The 15697-nt window shown below is 46.9% G+C and overlaps 1 pseudogene; it reads right to left on the bottom strand.

The window, feature by feature from the left end:
* Positions 1-1006: 1006 nt before the first annotated feature.
* LOC136496258 (uncharacterized) lies at positions 1007-5945 on the bottom strand (annotated as a pseudogene).
* Positions 5946-15697: the final 9752 nt, after the last annotated feature.

The following is a 15697-nucleotide window of genomic DNA, read 5'->3' as shown; positions in this document are numbered from 1 at the left end:
CAATGATGATTTTGGTTTTGAGACTTTATCAATAGGCTCAAAATAAAACTTTGCATCAGCATAAAAGGATTCTGCTATAGTGAATGGTTTTTTATCAGCAAAAATCCTTACTACACTCCTTGAAGGATCTTTATACTTGATGCATTGATGGAGAGTAGATGGAACAACTCCATTTTCATGCAACCATGGGCGACCGATAAGAACATTATATGAGGTAGCCACATCAATTACATGGAAGTATACATATGTCATAAGATTTTCAAACTTTAGAACCAGAGATATGGTACCCAATGCTTCTTGACCAGCTTGGTTAAAGCCATGAATGACAACATTTGAGCGACATAGGTCTCCTTTAGAATACCCAATATTTTTAAGAGTGCGCAAGGGTAACAAGTTTATGGCTGAACCACCATCAATCATTATGCGATTAATGGGGAGATCCTCGATCTCGCCGAACATAAGAAGGGGTCTGTTATGCTTTTTATTTCCTAACAATAGATCCTCATCATTGAACGTAATACTTTGAGTTTGGGATAACTTTACTTCTGCTTGTGAAACCTCAACCCTATAATCTTCAGGGAAGGAAAGTGCAGTAATAAATGCATTTCGCAAATCAGAAGAGAGACACAAGGCATCATACACAGAAAGCATAGCTGGTATTTTTTTCAAGTGCGAGATTACATCATACTTGACCGACACATTAGGAGGATGGTAAGTCGCATCATTCGGAGTTACATTTGGGGGATTTCTTTGTTGAGGAGATGGCCTAGGTAGTTGACGGCCTGATCTAAGCTAAACTTTAGCAACTTTGGGTGCCTCTTCTTCAGGGAAGTGAAGAGACTCCTCATCATCCTCAAAAACTCCAATGGGGAAAGCAGCATATTCTTCGAGGGGGTTGTCCTCGCGCTTCTTTATATTTTGGTAGAAGCGTGGGCCTTCGCCTTTTTCCATCATTCGTCGGAGAGCAAATCGTCTTGAGAGTTGCTGTCGACGCTCTCCTGATCTTTGGGAACCTAATGGTCCACATTTTGGGGTGTGGATCCACCGAAGGAAAGCCTTGCCTTCATGCTGGCGCTTAGCTTGCTGTTGTGGATGCCCTGAGAAAGACATATTAACATGCTCAGGTTTTGATATCATATATCGATCATAAGTTGGCCACATTTTTGGAGTTGCACAACTCACCGGATCACTTTGAAAAGTGGCGACATTTGATGTAGCCATTTTCTTTCCATTTGTCATGCTTTTGAGTAGATCGGCATCTATGGTGCCTTCATCTATGAGCTTTTGTATCATGTTTTTGACCACAAAATAATCTTTGAGCGTATGACCCAAGATGCGATGAAAGTGATAGAAATTTGGCTCATTGAATTTAGAAGCTTCTTCCGGCCTTTTCGGTTTGGGGAGCTCGATGAGTTTCAACTCCCGTAGGCCCATGAAGAGATCCCCCACTTCTTCATCGGGGAAAGAGTACTTCTGATTTTGTCGCTCACTAAGAGCTGGCCTTCTAGAAGCTAGTGCACCCCCCTTTGCTTGGTAATCTTGTGGCGGTGCCCCCAGTTTGGAACTTTTGAGGACCCACCGTTGTCTCCATGGCCTGCATTTGCTTTGGCTTAGAAGGTGTGGGCTTATCTTGTGGATTGTTTTTATGCAATGGCGCCTTGTTGAACGTCCTCGGTGGACGAGACATGTGATGCATGTAATTCTCTATGTCTGTGGCCTTTGAGGACAACTCTTCGAAAGTTATTGGCCTTACACCCTGTAGGTGAATGGCCATGTCCGGGCTCAAGTTATTCATACACATACGAACTGCTTCTGGTTCGGTGATTGGCTGTGGGCAGTGGAGGCTTAAATTCCTCCACCTGTTGATGAAATCCACAGCTTTCTCATTTGGCCTTTGTAAGGTTTGAGTTAGCTCAGTTATTCCCACCGTCCTTTGAGTGCTATAAAAGCGCTCTAGGAAGGCGTCTTGCATTTGTTCCCATGTACGGATGGAGCCAGGTGCCAACTTGCTATACCATGTGAAAGTTGGACCCGATAATGTTTGTACAAATTGACGGAGGAGAAGAGCTCCATTGTGGGCTGTATCTTGACATGCAGCAAGAAAATGGGCCACATGTTCATGTGGCAATCCGGTCCCATTAAATTTACTAAATTGTGGTTGGCGATAGTTGTTCGGAAATGGTACCATGTCCACCTCCGGCGGATATGGTTTCACATACCCCGGACGCATGGAATAATGCGTTTGCATATATTGAGCCTCTACGCCTTCTGAAATCATCCTTTGCATGGTTCAAGAGTGATTTCAGGTTGGGGATCGGGAACATTATGACTGGTCGAAGTGTTCACATCATTTGTACGATTTCTGGTGTTAGCCACTTGCTCATGAAGCGCGGCCAACTCTTCTTCTTTCTGTTGTAAGGCAGCCATCATTTGGTTCATCTGTTCTTCAACGGATTGACCTTGATTTGTGGCAAGCACTTGTTCAGCACTGCTAGGCTCATTCTCACTATGCGGAGGTTGTGAGTCATCCTCACTTGGGGCTTGTGGATCTTCACCATTTAGTGGGTTTGGATCAGCCGAGCCTGCAGTATCCAATAATTCATTTTCAAAGTTAGAATGATCATCAAATAGGGGGTTATAAGACCCTACATAGATCGTATTATTTCTTGAATTACCAGAGCTTGTTAAGCTTCGCGTCAACGGGCGATGACCCACTGGAATTTGTTTACGAGGCTTCTTTCTTTTGAAGTGTGTAGAAGCGGAGGAAGTATCACTCGTGTTGCAGGCTTCTTCCTCAACACTCACTGGCATTGAAGAGAATACCTCAAAATGGTTGCTCGAGGCCCTTTTATGAGGAGGCCGATAAGCTAGTGTGGTTGTATCTTCCACTTTTGGAGTAGCTACTTTTATTTCTCCTCGGGTGCCACCAGCATGGCTTGATGACGCATTCCCTCATACCCAACTAGACGTGGAGTCAGTTGGTATTGCCATCTCCCTTTGCCTTAAGCTGGCACATCTCGCACGTACATTAGCAGCCTGCTTTGCATATCTCCCTCGCTTCGAATTCTTTTTTACGAACTCTTGATGCTTGGGTAGTTTGGCCAAAATTTTGGCGCGTCGCATGATTTCACCCTCAATATTATCTGAGGATGTGGATGCTCCAGGCAACAAGCTCCTTAGGTCCTGGCATATGGTCCTTTCAATGGAAGCCTGAAAAGCTTGCCTCACAGCATTTTGGATCCTGCGATATTCCCTGCTTTGTTGAGCCAAAATTGAATCACAAACATAAGCACGTTGTGCATTAGTCATAGAGTCAATTGCAATGTTGAAGTTGGCCCATGCTTGAAGGATTTTGCGTTGCCGTCGGCGGTGTCGATTTGGAGACACAGAATCTTGTACAGAAGGCCATGACAGTGCCACCTCTGATGATATAGGATTAGAGAGTGTCGCAGCCGGATCAACATGTCCCCTCTTTATATCATTGAGGGAGAGGTGAATCCCTTGCCACCGAAGCTCACGCTTGGGTAGATCATCGCTGGGATTATAGACCAACGTGGGGATAAACTCAGGAGCTTCAGCCCGAAGTTGGCTTTTTGTAGATGAATCACTTTCAGTGGATGACATATTTGCTGCCTTTTTACACCTTCACCGGGGCATATCGCCCATGCGCAAAGCACGGTTGTGGTACTGTTGGCCGACCTTTTACCGAGGCTTGCAGCCCATGCGCATAGCGCAACCTTCACCATTTCTTTTACCTTTTACCGGGGTAAGACCTACGTGCACTGCCCATCCGCAATGACATAAGCCAGCCGTATGCTGGGGCACGACGAGTTGCCGGTGAAGTTTGTCGATGCAGCAGCCGAAGATCGGCAACAGAGTGGGATAAGAATCAGAGAAGCGCCATGCGGCCGCTCACCTTTTTCTCGAACTCAACGAAGCAGCAACTTTTGCCGGCAAGGCTTGCAGGGGCTCTCACGGTTCACCAGCAGCCTGATGGCGATGCTTTGGGGGCCTTCAGTGCGGTAGAGCGGCGCTTGGAGCGGTACTACGGCAGCTTGGCGGCAGTTTGTTTTAGGGGCTATGGAGCGGCACTACGATCGGGGAGCCAGTGTGTATGTGTATGTATGTGTGTGTGCGGGAGACTTGAATGTTTGCACTAGCCTGCTATTTATAGACAAGCAACCAGCGGTTATTAGACTCGGCGCTCTTTTCCATTTAATTATGCGGCGCGGGCGCCTTGTTTAAATTGCCGAGCGCGCCGATCATGCAACTGTGCGTGGACTCGGTCACGACAGCGACCAGACGTGGCCGTCTTTTGACTGCGTTTGAATGGGCCAGGCGCGTAGAGGAGTTTTTTTTCCTGGCGTTGGGCGTGTACATACGTGCTATACATTTGCTATATATGTACACACGCGTACGTACGTACTTGCATGGTCTCTTTTTTTTAATCCATGCGTATGGAAGCGTGTATATATTTATGGCCGGGCGTTTTTTTTAATATGACATGTAATACCCGTGCTTTTGTCACTATACTTTGTCACGGTATAGTCATGCTCATGCATATATGCGTATATGACTTTCTTTCTTTATTCTAGCTTTCTTTTCTTCTTCTTAATTTTCCACTAATCACCGCATCATGTTTTGACATTGAAGATGATTGATTATTTTAGTCAATCAACAAAGTATTTTATTTTCATATGTGCTCTTCGGATGATTTGCCAGCCGACCACGTATTCACATAAGTACATGGTATTTGATTTACACAAATAAAATACACGAGCACACACCTTTGCTTGTCGTGCGCTCTTGGATGCACTGACTTTCATAGCCAATATTCTTTATCTTATTATGGAATTAGGCCATATATATAAATGATATATATATATATATATATATCATTTATATTTATTTAAAGCAAATATTGCACATAATATAAGTGAGCCAAAAATCGTGTCAACAGCACCCTGAGGTCGAGTCGACTAGTTGGTCTATGCGTGGCAAAGCAAATGGATTCTTTGGACACGCTTTGTTGAGACCCATGTCGTCAACACACATTCTCCATTTCTCACTCTTCTTTTGTATAAGAATGGGATTGGCTAACCACTCGGGGTGGTATACTTACTTGATGAACCCGGCCGCCAAAAGCTTTGCGAACTCCTCGCCGATGGCCTTGTGTTTCTCCTCATCAAAGCGACGTAGGCGCTGCTTCACCGGCTTGGAGCCTAGCCTAATCTTTAAGGCGTGCTCGATGACTTCTCTAGGAATGCCTGGTATGTCCAAGGGTCTCCATGCAAGGATGTCTCTATTGATGTGGAGGAAATCGACAAGCGTGCTTTCCTATTCAGAGGAAAGTGTGGTGCCAATGTGCACCACTTGCCCTTGAGGCCGCTAGGGTCTATGAGGACCTCCTTGGTGCCCTCTATAGGCTTGAAAGACCTGGACGACCACTTGGGGTTGGGCGTTTCTTTGATGATCTCCTCCCTGATGGCTGCAAGCTCTTTGGAGGCGATAATTGCCGTGGCGTGTACGCAACACTCGACCTCACACTCATAGGCACGTTGGAAGGAGGTGCCGATGGTGATGATCCCACTTGGACCTAGCATATTCAACTTTAGATATGTGTAGTTGGGGACGGCCATGAACTTCATATAGCATGGACATCTTAGGATGGCATGGCAGGTTCTGTGGAACCCTACCACCTCGAAGGTAAGGGTCTCCATCCTATAATTGGTTGGATTCCCGAAGGTGATGGGTAGATCGATCTACCCAAGTGGAATGGCCTGCTTTCTAGGTATGATGCCATGGAAAGGCGCCCTAGTCGGCTGGATGCGCGCTCCATCGATGCCCATGGCGTCGAGTGTTTCAGCATATATGATGTCGAGGCCGCTGCCTCCATCCATCAGCACCTTGGTGAGCAACTTCGTGTCGATGATGGGGTCAACCATGAGCGGATATCTTCTTGGTTGTGGGACACATTCTGGGTGGTCGGTCTGATCAAAGGTTATGGTGGACTCTGACCATCAGAGGAAGGAAGGCACGGCCAGCTCGGTAGTATAGACCTCGTGGAGCGCAAGCTTCTGGCGGTGCCTAGAGTCCTAGTCCGCTGACCCTTCGAAGATCATGAGGCAGCCATCCAGTGCTGGAAATCTGCCATCGTTCCCCTTGGTGTCGTCTGTGGCTAGCTTGGGCTCCTTCTAATGCTCCCCTTGTTGGAGCCTCTGGACAAGAACCGCTTCATGAGGACATAGTCTTTGTATAGGTGCATGACGGGGAAAGCATGGTTCGGTCATGGCCCTTTGAGTAGCTTTTCGAAGTGGTCTAGGGTACCCTCGGTGGGCTTTCGACCCCCCTTACGGTCGATAGTGGCCATGAGCAGGCCCTCGCGCCGCTGCTTGTTCTTCTTCTTGTTGGGGCGGTTGGAGGTGCCTTCGTCGACGTCCTCATCCCACTTTGCCTTGCCTTTGAGGCGGTCAAAAATTGCCCTGACCGCCTCCTCGCCCGAGACGTGGCTGGTGGCGATGTCAAGGAGCTCCTTGGTTGTTCATGGGCCCTTATGTCCTAGCTTGTGAACTAGGGATTCACAGGTGATCCTAGATAGGAAAGCTCCTATGATGTTGGCGATGTTGGGTAGCTCGTTGCACTGCCGGAAGAAGCACCAGATGTACCCACGAAGAGTTTCCTTGGACTTCTGTGGGCAGTTCTTGAGATCGCATGGGTTCCCAAGGTGTGCATATGTGCCTTGGAAGTTTCCCATGGAGATCTCTTTTAGGTCCACCAAACTTTGGATTCGGTTAGGCGGAAGGTGTTCCAACCACGTTCGTGCCGAATCGGCCAGGAACAATGGAAGGTTGCGGATAATGAAATCATCACTATCCGCTCCACTGGCTTGGAAAGCAAGCCGATAATCCTTGAGCCACAGTCCGAGGTTCATTTCCCTGGAGTATTTTGGGATGTTGGTCGGCGGTCAGTACCATGGTGAGAAGACGACGTTGAGGATATGTTGGCCAAAGGCCTGAGGTCCTAGCAAGTCGGGGCTCAGGCTTCGGTCCTCGCCGCTGTCGTAGCATCCGCCATGATGAGGGTGGTAGCCATGGCTAGCTTCCTCCCTCACATCACTATGGGCACACCTACGGGCGTCGAGGGTGTCACACGCATCACGGTGTAGGCCGAGACGCTCATGCACTGGGACCACGGTGCGTGGCCTGTCGCCTTGCTGCGCCTAGTGGACTGACACATCCTTGTCAAGTTGCTCTGAGGGCGCGCGCTAGCTGGCATCAAGTTCACATTGTTGGGATAGCGAGCTCTTGGCCTATTGCGCCGCCGCACGCTCGAGTAGTGTGCAAATCTCATGAAGGGCCCAACGATCCTCGGGTGTCGTGGGCCCCGAAAGCCGCCGAAGCAAGGCTACCGCAGCAACAATGTTTTGGCTTGCCCGAGTGAAGTGTGGGAGGCCTTCATCGTCCTCGATGATCCTCCGGATCATGTCACGGGCCATGGCACGCGCATGCCCACCGTCTCTATGGCGCTCGAGCTCCGCGCGTTCCTACTCGAGCTAGAGTCGTGCTTCCTCGAGCTCATGGTGCTGGGCCTTCAACTGCTCTACCCATAGGCGAGGTAGGGTCCCTGCATCCCCCTCGACCTCATCATCGAAGTCATTCATTGGGGTAGCCTCTCCCTCATGGATGCTTTCGACGTACCCCTCAGGGGTACCAACCATGAAACATTCACAAGAGGGGTGATGGCTCCCACTGCTGGAGTTAGAGTTGGAGGGTGACTCCGATTCTCCTACGAGGAGGTCGTGGAAAGATTTTGTGACATATTTAGTCATCCCAACGAACTCATCATTCATGGAGGATGGGGGCGTGCGTTGCGCCACAAGGTGGCCAACAGTCTCTGCGGTGTTGCGTAGACCAAATAGGAGCGCTGTCAGGGTGCTCTAGATGAGGTATTCTGGGGAGAGTGGCTCTCCTCCAGCAAGTTGTGTCATGACATTGGCGAACGAGAAGGTGAGGTGGCTTAGGTCCTCCTAGGATGGTTGGGGACCTAGGAAGGCACCGAACTGGCTCTCTAGCCTCCTGTAATCGAAGCTGAGGAGCTGGTCGCCTCTGGGGGCATGAGCCTCCAGTGCGTGCAGCTGTAGCTCCTCAAGCATCTCGGTGATAGCGTTGAGGCCGGTGGAGTGGAGAGGTTGCATGGCGGCAGGGACTTGCGCCAACTCTCTCTCCATGAAAATGATGAAGTCCAGGTTCTAGAAGTGCACGTGCGCGCCTGGGACCCAGCTGGCCATGATTAGCCATCCGAGGCCTGATGTGGACATCGAGACGCGTAAAAAGCCCCTGCCTAGTGCACCAACTATCGGTGTTTTTGGACCACCGATGAGTAAATTTGTATTTGCGTGTCTAGCTCGGATGATATGCTCGGAGAACACAAGGGTTTATACTGGTTCAGGCGGAATGTCTCTAGGTCCAGTTTGCTACGACTCGTGTTACCGGCACTTGGTTTGCAGTAGGGGTTACAAACAGGCGAGAGAGGAAAAGGATCCTAAGTCTCTGGTGGAAGGAGTGAACGGGTGCTGGGAGCTCGATCGCTGCTCAGCCGTGTGCTCGTGTCGTGCTCTTATGTGTTTATCTTGTAGTTTTGTCGCACCCAATTTTCCGAAGAATTACCAAGCGCTAACTATATGTGTGCCCAGGATGTCCACATGACACATATAGCGACAAATATGGAGATTATCAAAGGCAATGCTTTATTACATATTGAAACATAGTTACAACAAGACTTACATCTATTACAAAGCATAGGGGAAACTACTCTTAATCTTCACTTTGGGTCTCCATACTCCACAGGGACGGTTGACTGGGTGAAACTCTCGCCTGGTACTCATGGACTCCACAAGAAAATCTTCACTTGATCCACCATCTGGTACCCATCCGGGATTTTTGTTGATTGTAAAGCAAGTGTGAGCGCACCATACTCAACAAGTATAACATGAGGGGATACAAGGCTCCAAAGGCTAGACACGGCTGAACTACGGTAAGCACCTTTAATTGGTCATATTTTATTTGTTAAACCTGTGTCGCTAGGTTATGCTTAATCTCCCAAGGTGAAAGTATATTTAACATCAAGGTTGATCTTATCCCAAACCATCTATAGAACCGTCTATCTCAAAAAGGATCTAGGCCACTCGTGTCCGTGAGCACGACTGATATATCAGTTTTACACTTTGTAGAGTTTGTACACTTTCACCATGAGCTGTGATTTCCCTTTGGCCAGAGGTGATCAGCCTCTTGACTCACTTCCAAGATAAGTCGGCAGGGATCACTATGAAGCTTTTCACCAGTCATTCTAATAAGTAGCGGCCACTAAGGTTTTAGCTGTCTAGCCGTATGCAGCCCTCCTATAGGAGTGGCACTCATGGTCGCGGCATAGTACACACCCTGGCGGGAAAAGAAACATACCAACTAGTGCTCCCCTCTTGCCCTTTTCGGTAAGCTGCCGATGAACTAGAACATATCAAGATACTAGGCTAAGACTAGAGCCATGTAGTTCTCGTGGCTGTACGGTAAGTCCTGGTTTGCCGCTTTGAGATTCAGTCCTTACGGAGGGCAGACTAGAGCACCCAAAAAGGCACAATGCTCTAGCCCCCTTCTGTCCAGGTTGCTAAAAAGCATCACTTTAACATTGATTCCATAATCCATTAGTCAAGATTAACATTATATAGTTTGGTGATTGCAGACTAAGCAACTACCCATATGCATAAACCCAAAGGTAATCAAGGAATATAGGGTATAATAGTTCTAGGTAAAGTCCTTAAGGGTTCATCAAATTAGACACATGCACATGAAATGTGAATATAAGGTTATTAGGTAACAAGGGTACTCATGTTACACTTGCCTTCCAAAAGATTGCCATCCAACTTTCCAACTCTTCTAGACCATCCTTGCTTAGCTCCACTTCTAACGATAGCATCATCTAGTACAAGCAAGTTAAACGAACCTAGAAATAGTACACCAAGCATTATGAATCAAGATATAAAGGTTTTAAAACACGTAGGGCTTGCGGCTATGGACGTATGAGCGCAAAGATTACTGGAAACGAAGCTACGATTTAGAAGTCATGAAAGTTCAAAGGTAGAAGTTGGAAGTTTGATAAATGATAGGAATAGAATAGACATGATGTATGTGGGCTAACTTGAAAGATTTAGAGAGCATGTGGATTTATAGATGAAGGGTAAATGATCGAAGAATTTGTATACAAGATGGACCAGACATTATGAGAATGAAGTAAGCATACGAAGATTTAAGAGCTGGATGACACGAGATGACTATGAAAGCTTGATTAGAGAGAACATATACATGGCAATAACTATGCAAGAGTGAGATGGTATGGTGAGATACTATCAAGAATATTTGTCATTGGTCAAGGAACATGAAGCAAGGACAATGGTGGTGGTTGGCATAGTTGGAATTTACCAATAGTGAGGCGACCATATATTGATACGAGGCAAAAAGTGAAGCTGAACATTTAGATCATGTTTTGCAAACTCATATGAATATTATCTTTTGGATTTGTGAAGCAGACACTTGGGAACATATATGAACAACCGATGCGCTGAGGCGGATGCTAGATCAATGAGGGACACAGTTACAACAATGTGTGCACTGGCTGGACATGCCCGTGCAGCGGGTAGCGGTGGCTGTGGCCATCAGAAGGAAGGGTCACGCTGAACTTATGGTAAGGATATCTTGTGGGATTGTGTGAAACTACCCTATGAATGTTCAAGACAAAGGGCTCATCAATTCGAAGTCTAGTTTAGAGGGGAATGCAACAAAATGTTGGTGCATCCAGAACATGCACATAAGCGCGTAGCGGAGTTTACGATCACAAGGATCATGATCAAAGCAGCACCAACTAGAAAACCATTTTGTGAAGTTATTGTGGACTGTATGTGGTATGTGTTGGCAAAAGGGTAAGTCATATTGAGCATTGGTCAACCAGGAAACACGATTGCAAAACAAGGTATACGCTGCTATAAACACAACAGGGGCAGCAAGCACAAAGCTGAGATATCTTGTTTGTCTTGGTGTCTCTCGCCATGAAATTCTGCAGAGATGTGTGCAAGTACATGACACACATGTTGGATGAATAGTTTAGTGATTTGGATAGTAGATTATGGGGGAACACCAGTGCGGCATATGTGGCAGCAGAGTAGGGAACGCAGTGACAATGATATCTCTAGAATCTAAACTCCTATGACCAAACCAACTGACATAGGTGTGTTCAAGTTCATAATACACATGTGGTTCAAAGGAATTAACAAGAGGAGTTATGGTTGGTCGGGGAACAGAATTACAAGATGGGGCAGCGACACTGCTAGAACAGATTAGGCAGCAAGATTAGCGAGCGCGGCGACATCAATATCTTTGGCTTGCAGCTCCTATGGCCATGAAATTTTTTGGAGGCATGTGCAAGATCATGTTCTATGCTATGGGAAAATGGTTGGATGGTAGGTATGCCAGATTAATGGGAAATGCCTAAACAAGTCAATGTTGTACAACTGTTTGGGCAGCAGAGCAACAGGTATTTGATGGCTGTCAAAAACATGGTCAACACTTGTCAAATGACCTATCCACGTTGCAAAAACATGCACAAATATATTAGACTTCTTTTGGTGAAAAGACTCATCCTTTTATCTGTTGGGTCAATGGGAAATGTTGTTTCCATCAGCAGCAATGCTGCTGCCCACAAGGACAACGGCAAGTTCAGAAAGGAAACATCACCATAATGAATCGAATCATGATCTATGGCACACGAATTGCAGTAGGTATTGACATATCAGATAAAGTAGGATGTTGGGTTCTCACATTGGAAAATCATGGTGGCCATAGATGGATTTGACGACGTCCGATGTTGATGACAGTTGACAGCAGGGCCATCAATCAATAGGGCATCGCCAATTCCACTTCAGTGATGATCTACACCACACAATAGATCATAGAGATGGATGAGATGTGCAAGAGCAGCAAGATCAAAGAGGGAATATGCGGGGGTCGACCTCACCATGTGTTGTATAGAAACAGCGGCAACGACAATCAGCGAGGTGCTGCTGTAGGTTTGGGGAGGTGGCAAGGCACACCGGGATGGCTTCCATGAAGAGCTACAACACCATGGTGTTTTCTTGCGGTGTCACAACAGAGAGGGGTCATGGTTAACATGAGTTTCAAGGAAGAACAGGGAAAGCAATGATCCTTACTGCAGCACAATACGAAGGATTCTAGGAATCCGGTGATGGGAAGAGACGTGCAGCAGCAAAACGGATTCATCGCAGTGAGAGCACTCAATTTTGATGGAGTGGAGGGAGAGGAAGATAGAGGAAGAGGAGGGGACATCCAAGGTGGAGGAAGGGAAGGAGAATAGGGGTTGCTGCTGTGTTGGTCGAGCAAAAATAGAAGAAAAAAGAGAGGGCGTGACTTGGGGAGGAGAGGAGGCATCCAGGTGCTTTGTATTTGAGAGAGATATGGGAACAAAGGATTAAGAGAGAACTAATTGCTGCTGATTTGCATGTGAGGAAGGAAAGGAAGGATGGCGACCAGGGAGGGGTTGTCCATCTGTTGTGCGTGATGGAGGGAGGGAGGAGAGAAGATATGGCTGCTGTTTCTGCATGCCTTCATGCAATTGAAGATGAGAGATACCCATGGAGTAAAGGTGGTCTAGAAAATTAAGAGAGGAAGGAATTGGTGTATCTAATTTTTGCATGGAGAGGAGGAGAAGAATAGGAGGCTAGCCATGGCTCGTCATGCTCTTCAATTGAGTAACTGCACAAAAATAAAAGCGAGAGATTAGGAGAGGTGATTAAGGGGTGATAGGTCCAGGAGGTGAAGAAAAGCAAAGATGAATGTTGGGCTGATTTGGGCTTGACACATTGCAAAAGAATCTCAACTTGATCCATTAGTGGAAAGAGGAGGTGCGAGGCTGGTTTTCAAGTGGGCTAAGATTATGGATTTGGGCATGAGATGGGAGAAGGTGCAGCAAGGATTGGGTTTTGTCCATTCGCGAAAGAAAGGATAAGTTTGGGCAGCCCAAAAGGAATATGTCAGGGAGATTGGTCGACATATATAGGCTTGACCCGAACTGAGATTAACATGGACAGATAACATATGATTGTTCCAACGTGACTAAAGTGATTATAGAATTTTGTGAGGGAGAAAAGAAATGATGATTGGTCATCAAAATATATTTAGGGCTTTGGACATGATTCAATAAAAAGAACTAGAAGTTTAGAAATTCGATTGGGCTCAATTTGAATATAGGGTTTTAGAGGTTGGACATAATGTTTGGAAAAATGAGGTTTGGATCAAACCCTAAGCATCATCAAAACATATTTAAATTCATTTCCATGCATAAACACAATGCAAAGGCGTGAATGCAACAAGCCAATTAAATTAAATTACAAAAAAAATTAGAAACTCATATTTTTCCACTATCTAAAATATTGACGGCTAATGCAAAGTTGGGAAATTTTATCTAATAGTCCAAATCTTTTGTTTTATTTTTCATGTTTTCTAGTCACATCCTGAAACAACAATTTTGGGGTGTGACAAGTTTGGGTCCTCATGCGGATCTCGATCTCCCTTCATAGGGCTCCCTGCTTCCCCTTTTATAAGCGAAGGGAAAGCACAGGTTACAGCGGAGGAAAAGTAGAAGAACGAGAGAGAGAAGAAGGCTTCTAGGATCGTTGGGTCCTTCTACTCCTTCATACAGGTCTCGCCAATCCTATAGATGTCAACTAGGACAGCTCCACGTCATGGCCCTATTCGTCACTGGCGCCATGCACAGGCATCATCTGCCGGTCATGGCGTTCCATTATATCCCAGCGAATGTCGTGGTGAACTGACATGTCTGTCAGTGTTTGTACGAGGGTTAGGCAGAACAGCACCGGCACGCCCGATGCTATTCTTGATGTGACTCCTCAGGTATGGCCCATCATGGCCATGAGTTACATCGAGGCGTGCTAGTCTCCTCCCTGGTGTCAGAGTTTTGACCTAGGCTCATACGCTTGGACCTAGAGTGGTTGGCGGCGGTATGGGTCCCCATCGAACAAGATGGAGCCCACGACCTTGGAGTCGGGCGAGACAGAGCCTATGGCCTTGGGTCAGGCGAGATGGAGCCTATGGCCTTAGGAGAGACCCCCGCAGCCTTGGGCGAGCCCCTGCAACCTTGGGGTCGGACGAGACGAAGCCCACACCCGAGGGGTCAAGCGAGACAGAGCCTACGGCCTTGGGGTCAGGCGAGACGGAGCCTGCGGCCTTGGGGTTGGGTGAGATGGAGCCCATGGCCTTGGGTGAGACCCCCACAACCTTAGGGTCAAGTGAGACAGAGCCCGCACCCGAGGGGTCAGGCAAGACAAAGCCCATGGCCTTCGGATCGAGCGAGACGGAGCCCGTAGCCTTGGGCGAGAGACCCCCGCAACCTTGGGCGAGACCCCCATAGCATTTGGGTCAGGCGAGACAGAGCCCGCACCTGAGGGGTCGGGCGAGACCGAGTCCGCGGCCTTGGGGTCAGGCGAGATGGAGCTTGCGGCCTTGGGCGAGACCCCCATAGCCTTGGGGTTGGGCGAGACTTTTTAATACGTCTTGCTCCATCCGAGGAAGTCAGCGTGGGTGCTAACTTCCTTGCTTTGGGTATCCCTAATATCGATACCCGACATGAGGCAATCTCTATTTCAATTGCTACCTTCCACTTATACCAGTCCGAGCGTTTCTTGCACTCTGTCATAGACTTAGGATTTGAATAAGTTTGAAGGATATTTGCAATTTGTTCAGAGAAATAAATGTAGGCTATTATGGACTTACGATTATAAGACTCTCCAGTTTCTATGAAATTTATAGCGATTTTGTCTACCGTTAAAGATTCATCATGACTTCTCGAAACGATGGATCTAGGATCTTCCAATGTTCCAGCCTCAGTGTTTATGCGCATAACTGAGCTAGATTGTGGATCACTTCTATCCACAGGACATTGTATGTTCTCTAGGTGTCTTTTAACCAAAGGTTGAGTTGCATTTCTAATCTTCTTTTGCTTGCCAGCAACCCCATCTTACCTCTTGGAAGTGCTTCTCCCCCTCTTATTGCTAATTTGAGGGTGAGTGGTTTTATTAGGTACCTCCACTCTTTCGGGCACATTCCTTGTAGGATGGAGAGACTTTGTAACACCTTTATAATTAGAGAAAGCGTCTGGCAGATTGTTTGCAATATTTTACAAATCAATAATTCTTTGAACTTATAGTTCAGTTTCTATAGTACGTGGATCAGAAAATGAAATGCCTTCTACATTCTAATCAATTTCCTGGCATTCTTTTGGTACAATTTTCCCCCTAATGCCGGGAAATGATCCTCAATAAAAATACAATCGGTGAACCGAGCTATAAATAGATCCCCTGTTAGAGGTTCGAAGTACTTAATGATCGACGGAGATGAATATCCCACATAGATCCCCAATTTCCTGTGAGGACCCATCGATGTCCACTGAGGTGGTGAGATGGGTACGTATACTATACACCCAAACTTACACAAATGGAAAATACTCGGAGGATTCCCACATACTAACTAGAAAGGGGATTTTTCGTGATATGTAGTTGGTCGTAGTTGGATCAGGTCGGCAGCGTGTAGAACTGCATGACCCCAACACGACGTAGGCA

The sequence above is a fragment of the Miscanthus floridulus genome, chromosome 12 (genome assembly GCF_019320115.1).
Source record: "Miscanthus floridulus cultivar M001 chromosome 12, ASM1932011v1, whole genome shotgun sequence".
NCBI classification, from domain to species: domain Eukaryota; kingdom Viridiplantae; phylum Streptophyta; class Magnoliopsida; order Poales; family Poaceae; genus Miscanthus; species Miscanthus floridulus.
This window is presented reverse-complemented; position numbering and strand designations above follow the sequence as displayed.